We start from the raw sequence: 8,224 nt of genomic DNA, 5'->3' as shown, positions 1-8,224 counted from the left end.
ATCAACGAGCTAGTCAACTAGAGGCTTACTAGGAACAGTGTTTTGTCTATGTATCCACACAAGTATTGTGTTTCCAATCAATACAATTATAGCATGGATAATAAACGATTATCATGAACTAAGAAATATAATGATAACTAATTTATTATTGCCTCTAGGGCATATTTCCAACACATAGAACAACAATACATCATAAAGATTCTTATGGGAAAGTAACAATTCCTTCACAAAGCAAAGCATGAAGCAAAAACCTTACCGAGAAGTAACCAACAACAGTCCAAAGTCATTGAAGCAATTGCAATTTATCACAACATCTGAAAGAGTCAAATAAGAGCTTGTAAGGCAAACCCACATACTCAATCATCTCTTTTGTTTTCCACAATTGTTACAACTCACGTGGTACTCATGGTGTCAAACTTTCAGCTGGACACAGAGGAAGATAGGGGCTTATAGTTTTGCCTCCTCACCATTTACCTCAAGGGTAAAGTCGACAATAATAAAGCATAAGTACTCAACTCCAAGTTGATATATGAATATAGATCCTTCCCCAGCATGTGACGGTAGCCAAGACAAAGGCAAAAATAGGGAATTGGTGAAAATCACCATGACTTACAAGGGAAAAAAGTAAATGTACAAGATAGGCCCTTCGCAGAGGGAAGCAGAGGTTGTCATGCGCTTTTGAGGTTTGAATGCGTGTCCTCTTAGTGCGGAGGAACGTCACTTTATATTGCCTCCTGTGATAAAGAAATTTATTATGCAGTCTATCGCTTTTATGTCTTCCTCATCACAGGTTCGTACAAAGCTTATTTTCCACACACTAATAGATCATACATATTAGAGAGGAATTTTTATTGCTTGCACCGATGACAACTTACTTGAGGGATCTTATTCAATCCATAGGTAGGTATGGTGTTCTCTCACGGCAAAACTGGGTTGAAGGTTTATGGATGGACAAGTAGTATCTCTACTTGGTGCGGGAGTTTTGGCTAATATGAGGTAGAAGCAATCGTCACATGCTAAGGGATCTCTAATCATATAACATTGTTTGGAACCAAGCAAACACAATTCATTATGTTGTCTTCCTTGTCCAACATCTACTCCTAAGCATGTAATAGTTTGGTGAGTGCTCACAATTGTAAAAAGTGTCTAAGATGATATATTTATATGTGATCCTCTCTTTCCTTATTACTTCTTATTAATTGCAACAATGACCGAGGTCTATGTTGATTTATTCTCAACATGTTTCAATCATCATACGTGTCATATGTGAAGTTATCACTTTCCATAAGATCGTCTCATGATCCTTCTTTTCATACTTCTGATCATGGCACAAAGCAAAGCCCTTGACTAAGGCACTCTTTATTATATAGCTCGCGAGCTCGAATACATCGGGGGAGAGACAAAGAAAAAGACTCAAACTAAACACTAAAGAATTATTCCTCTAAGAGAAGAAATAAAAACTGAAAAGGAAAGAACTAAAACAAAGGTAAAAGCAAAAGATATAAAGGTGATACGATACCAGGGAAACTCCCCCAAGCTTGGCAGAAGCCAAGGGGATTGCCCATACCAATGCTTAATTGTCTTCCTTTGGCGGTGTTGGTGGTGGAGTTGTTGGAGTAGTCTGATCCTCCGTCTTCCAAGGCATAGGTGCTCCATCATGGCAGGATGAACGAGTCGCCGGAATCCTCAAATCTGCAGCCAACCTTATTGATTTAAATCTGTACTCATACTCATAGTTTCGGTTCTGCAGGTCATAGATCTGGCCCTGAAGTTGATCAACCCTGTCATAGATCCTGGAGAGGTGTTTCCCAATGTCAATGGCATCCATCTTGTGATTGCTAGTGAACTCCGTAATCATCATGTGGTTGGCGTTGAGTCCACGCTCCACCATCCCTTGGCACTTGAAGACTTGTTGCTCCATTGCTTTGAGCCTCGTCTCCACGCTTCCGGTCTTCTTAGGCCCCTCAACATCACGGATGTGCAACATCCCCTCGCTCATCTTGATAGATTGAGGGTGTTTCAGTACTTCCGCGAGGTAGGGATTGATGACCTTCTCGAAGATCTTGTCCTTAGGAGCGTTTGGGGAAGTCATGATGATCTAGATCTGTCATAGAAATAGGCTCGAAACGAAAACAGAGGAAAACTGTGTGATACGGAGATCAAAACCTTCGGGCGAATATATATTGATTTTTTCTAGACCAGAAGGAGTGCTCCGCAAGAAAACAGAGTCCGGGAGGCACACGAGGTGCCCACAAGCCCTCCCTCAGCCACCAGGGGGGTAGGTGGCGGTGTCCAAGCTTGTGGCCGCCTCGTGCGCTCTTCGTACTTCTTTTTATTTTTCTAATTTTCCAAAAATTCTAAAACGGAGGAAATTTCCTATTGGAAAAGCATCGAAGTCCAATTTCTTACCGAAACAGATACCTCTTCGTTTTCAGGGTCTGAAATAGGCTGATAAACATCCCTTATGTACTCTTGTGGAGTTATGACATTGATGATATTTGTCTCAACATTTATGGGAGTACCAGAGATGTAATGCTTGATTCTTTGCCCATTTACTACTCTAGAAAATTCCCTTCCGTGTTATTGATTTTGATGGCACCGGAATGATATACTTCCTCGATAACGTAAGGACCGTCCCATTTAGAGAGAAGCTTGCCTGCAAAGAATCTCAAACGAGAATTGTATAGCAGGACATAATCACCTACATTGAACTCTCGTTTCTGTATTCATTTGTCGTGGCATCTCTTAACCTTTTCCTTGAACAACTTGGCATTCTCATATGCATGGGCCCTCCATTCATCTAATGAACTGATATCAAACAGCCGCTTCTCACCAGCAAGTTTGAAATCGAAGTTGAGATTTTTGATTGCCCAATAAGCTTTGTGTTCTAGTTCAAGAGGTAAATGACAGCCTTACCGTAAACCATTTTATACGGTGACATGCCCATGGGATTGTTATAAGCAGTCCTATAAGCCCAGAGTGCATCGTCAAGTTTCCTAGACCAATTCTTTCGAGATCTATTGACGGTATTTTGCAAGATCAATTTGATCTCCCTATTACTCAACTCCACTTGACCACTAGACCTAGGATGATAAGGAGATGCAACTCTATGGTTGACATCATACTTAGCGAGCATCTTGCGGAAAATACCATGAATGAAGTGTGAACCGCCATCAGTCATCAAATATCTAGGGACTCCAAATATTGGGACAATGACTTCTTTAATCATCTTAATAGAAGTGTGGTGATCAGCATTTTTAGTGGGGATAGCTTCTACCCACTTAGTAACGTAATCCACAGCAACTAAGATGTGAGTGTACCCATTGGAACTCGGGAAGGCTCCCATATAATCAAAGCCCCAAACATCGAATGGTTCAATGACCAGTGAATAGTTCATAGGCATTTCTTGACGCTTACTGATATTCCCTATTCTTTGGCATTCGTCACAAGACAAGACAAACTTACGGGCATCCTTGAAGAGAGTGGGCCAATAGAAACCTGATTGCAATACCTTATGGGCAGTTCTATCTCCAGCGTGGTGTCCTCCATAGGCTTCAGAATGACACTTCTGCAAGATCTATCCCTGTTCATGTTCAGGCACACAACGTCTAATAACACCATCTACTCCTTCCTTATAAAGGTGAGGATCATCCCAAAAGTAGTGTCTCAAATCAAAGAAGAATTTCTTCTTTTGCTGATAGGTGAAACTGGGTGGTATGTATTTGGCTACGATATAGTTTGCGTAATCAGCATACCACGGTGCACTATGTGAAGTGCGGATGACATTTAATTGCTCATCAGGAAAGCTGTCATCAATAGGTCGTGGGTCATCAAGGACATTCTCTAGCCTAGACAAGTTATCTGCTACAGGGTTATCGGCACCCTTTCGGTCAACGACGTGCAAATCAAATTCCTATAGCAGGAGAACCCATCTGATTAGCCTAGGCTTAGCGTCCTTCTTCTCCATAAGGTACTTAATAGCAGCATGATCAGAGTGAATAGTGACTTTGGAGTCAACTATATAAGATCTGATTTTTTCACATGCAAACACGACTGCTAAAAACTCCTTTTCCGTAGTGGCATAGTTTCTTTGGGCACTGTCTAGAGTTTTACTAGCGTAGTGAATAACATTCAACTTCTTGTCAACTCTTTGTCCTAGAACAACACCAACAACATAATCACTAGCGCCGCACATGATTTCAAAGGGCAAGTTCCAGTCAGGTGGTTGAACAATAGGTGCGGTTAACAAAGCCTTCTTAAGTATTTCGAAAGCTTCCTCACAATCCTCATAAAAAACAAAAGGAACATCCTTCTGCAAGAGGTTGGTAAGAGGCCTAGAAATCTTAGAGAAGTCTTTAATGAACCTTCTATAGAAACCAACATGACATAGGAAACTTCATATACCTCTGATATCTATGGGCTGATATCTATGGGGCAAGGCATTTTCTCAATTGCATCAACCTTAGCCTTATCAACTTCAATGCCTCTTTCAGAGATTTTGTGTCCTAAGACGACACCTTCGTTAACCATAAAGTGGCACTTCTCCCAATTCAAGACGAGGTTGGTATCTTCACATCTCTGTAAGACTCGATCAAGGTTGCTGAGGCAATCATCAAAGGAAGACCCGTAAACGGAGAAGTCATCCATGAAAACCTCGACAATCTTTTCACAAAAGTCAGAGAATATAGCCATCATACATCTTTGAAAGGTGGCAGGTGCATTGCATAAGCCAAAAGGCATACGTCTATAAGCAAAGGTACCGAAGGGGCAGGTGAAAGTAGTTTTCTCCTGATCAGATTGTGCAACAGGTATTTGCGAGAAACCTGAATAACCGTCTAGAAAGCAGAAGTGTGTGTGTTTTGATAGCCTTTCTAGCATTTGGTCAATAAACGACAAAGGATAATTGTCTTTCCTGGTTGCTTTGTTCAGTTTCCGGAAGTCTATCACCATCCTATAGCTAGTGATAATCCTTTGTGGCATTAGTTCATCCTTATCATTAGGAACGACGGTGATACCTCCCTTCTTAGGTACGCAATGTACTGGACTTACCCAATCACTATGAGCAACATGATAAATGATTCCTGCTTCCAGAAGCTTTAATATTTCTTTTCTAATGACCTCTTTCATCTTAGGATTCAATCTCCTTTGATGATCAGCAACTGGTTTGAAGTCAAGATCAGTTTTAATCTTGTGCTGGCATAGAGTAGGACTAATACCCTTAAGATCATCAAGAGTATATCCAATAGCAGCACGGTGCTTCCTCAGAGTTTTTAGTAATTTCTTCTCTTCGTGCTATGAGAGGAGAGCACTAATAATAACAGGATATATCTCCTTCTCATCAAGATAGGCATACTTAAGAGTATCAGGCAACTGTTTAAGCTCGAACACAGGATCACCCTTTGGTGGGGGAGGATCCCCAAGCAGTTCAACAGGAAGATTATTCTTGAGAATAGGATATTGTTCTAAGACAATTTTATCTATCTCATCTCTCTCGTCCATATGCATATCATTTTCATGCTCAAGCAGATATTGCTCTAAAGGATCCGTAGGAGGTACGGCAATAGAGGCAAGAGCAACGATTTCATCCCTACCAGACGACTCTTTTTCATGGGGTTGTCTTCCAAACTTGGAGAAGTTAAATTCATGAGACACACCCTCGAAACTAACTGTGACAGTCTGCTTAATGCAATCAATGTGAGCATTGACAGTGTTGAGAAAGGGTCTACCAAATATGATGGGACAAAAGTTATCTTGTGCAGTACCAAGGACGAGGAAATCAGTAGGATACTTCGTCTTACCACACATGACTTCTACGTCTCTCACAATTCCCAGAGGGCAGATAGTGTCTCTATTAGCTAGCGTAATAGTGACATCAATGGGTTCTAACTTAGAGGTGCAATCTCATCTTTGATTTCATCATATAGAGAACGGGGTATTGCACTAACACTAGCTCCCATATCACATAAACCATGGTAACAGTGATCTCCTATCTTGACAGAAACAACAGGCAGGCCAATTACAAGTCTGTATTTGTCTTTTGCGTGAGGTTTAGCAATTCTAGCGGTGTCCTCACAGAATTTGATAACATGCCCGTCTATGTCTTCGGCTAAGAGATCTTTGATAATAGAAACACTAGGTTCAACTCTAATCTCCTCAGGGGGTGCAAGTGGTCTAATGTAACCCTTACGTATCACAGTTGGAGCTTTAGAGTAATCCTTTATCCTAGCAGGGTATGGTGGTTTCTTAGTGTAAGCACAAGGAACAATAGGATCACTAAAAGAAATGACTTTCTCCTCAACTAGATTGGTTTTGGCTATGTTGCTTTCTACAGGAGGATGATCTTTAAACCACTTCTCTTTGGGAAGATCAACATGAGCAGCAAAAGATTCACATAGACAAGCTACTATCTCAGAGTCAAGTCCATACTTAGCGCTAAAATCTCTAGAAGTGTTTGTCTCAACAAAAGATTTAACGCAATCAAACTGGAAATTCATACCTGACTCCTTACCTTCCTCCAGCTCCCAATCTTCAGAGTTGCGTTTGATTCTTTCCAATAGATTCCACTTGTGGTCAATATCCTTCTTCATAAAAGAACCGGTACAAGAAGTGTCAAGCATGGTACGATCTTCATGAGAAAGCCGAGCATACAAGTTTTGAGTGATGATTTCTCTCGAGAGCTCATGATTGGGGCATGAATATAGCATTGTTTTAAGCCTCCTCCAAGGTTGAGCTATGCTTTCCCTGTCACGAGGCCAAAAGTTATAAATAAAGTTCCGATCACAATGTACTAAATGCATAGGATACAACTTTTGATGAAATTCCAATTTCAACCGATTGTAGTCCCATGATCCAGTATCATCACATAGCCTATACCATGTCAACGCCTTATCCTTCAAAGATAAAGGAAAGAGTTTCTTCTTTACCTCATCCTCGGGCAAACCTGCAAGCTTAAATAAACCACAAACTTCATCTACATAGATCAGATGTAAGTTTGGATATGAAGATCCATCTCTTGTGAAAGGATTAGCCAGCAGTTTCTCAAGCATACCCAAAGGAATTTCATAAAAGATATTTTCAGTAGGTACCTCAGGTTGACGAACAACTCCTCGTTCTTCCGTTCATGGTGAAGATACCCCGAACAAACTCCTCAAAGGAACAGTTTCCATAGTGACAAGTGACAATAAATTTCAGCACAATATAAAAATGTTTCCTTACCAATTTCCACTTACCAAAGGCGCTTAACTCCCCAGCAACGGCGCCAGAAAAGAGTCTTGATGACCCACAAGTATAGGGGATCAATCGTAGTCCTTTCGATAAGTAAGAGTGTCGAACCCAATGAGGAGCAGAAAGCTCTGATAAACGGATTTCAGCAAGGTAATAACTGCAAGCACTGAAAGTAGCGGTAACAAGTGATGGTGTAGCGAGGTGAAACGTAACAAGTGAAAAGTAACAAGTAACAAGTAGTAGCAACGGTGCAGCAAGTGGCCAATCCCTTTTGCAGCAAGGGACAAGCCTGAAAAAGTCTTATAGGAGGAAAACCGCTCCCGAGGACACACGGGAATTTCTGTCATGCTAGTTTCATCATGTTCATGTGATTCACGTTCGTTACTTTGATAGTTCGATATGTGGGTGGACCGGCGCTTGGGTACTGCCCTTACTTGGACAAGCATCCGACTTATGATTAACCTCTCTCGCAAGCATCCACAACTACAAAAGAGAATTAAGACAACGTCTAACCATAGCATTAAACTAGTGGATCCAAATCAGTCCCTTACGAAGCAACGCATAGACTGGGGTTTAAGCTTCTGTCACTCCAGCAACCCATCATCTACTTACTACTCCCCAATGCCTGCCTCCAGGCCCAAGTTGTTGGAAATATGCCCTAGAGGCAATAATAAATTAGTTATTATTATATTTCTTAGTTCAGGATAATTGTTTATTATCCATGTTATAATTGTATTGATTGGAAACACAACACTTGTGTGGATACATAGACAAACCACTGTCCCTAGTAAGCCTCTAGTTGACTAGCTCGTTGATCAAAGATGGTCAAGGTTTCCTGGCCATGGGCAAGTGTTGTCACTTGATAACGGGATCACATCATTAGGAGAATCATGTGATGGATTAGACCCAAACTAATAGACGTAGCATGTTGATCGTGTCATTTTGTTGCTACTGTTTTCTGCGTGTCAAGTATTTGTTCCTATGACCATGAGATCATATA

The sequence above is a fragment of the Hordeum vulgare genome, chromosome 6H (genome assembly GCF_904849725.1).
Source record: "Hordeum vulgare subsp. vulgare chromosome 6H, MorexV3_pseudomolecules_assembly, whole genome shotgun sequence".
Classification (NCBI taxonomy): domain Eukaryota; kingdom Viridiplantae; phylum Streptophyta; class Magnoliopsida; order Poales; family Poaceae; genus Hordeum; species Hordeum vulgare.
This window is presented reverse-complemented; position numbering follows the sequence as displayed.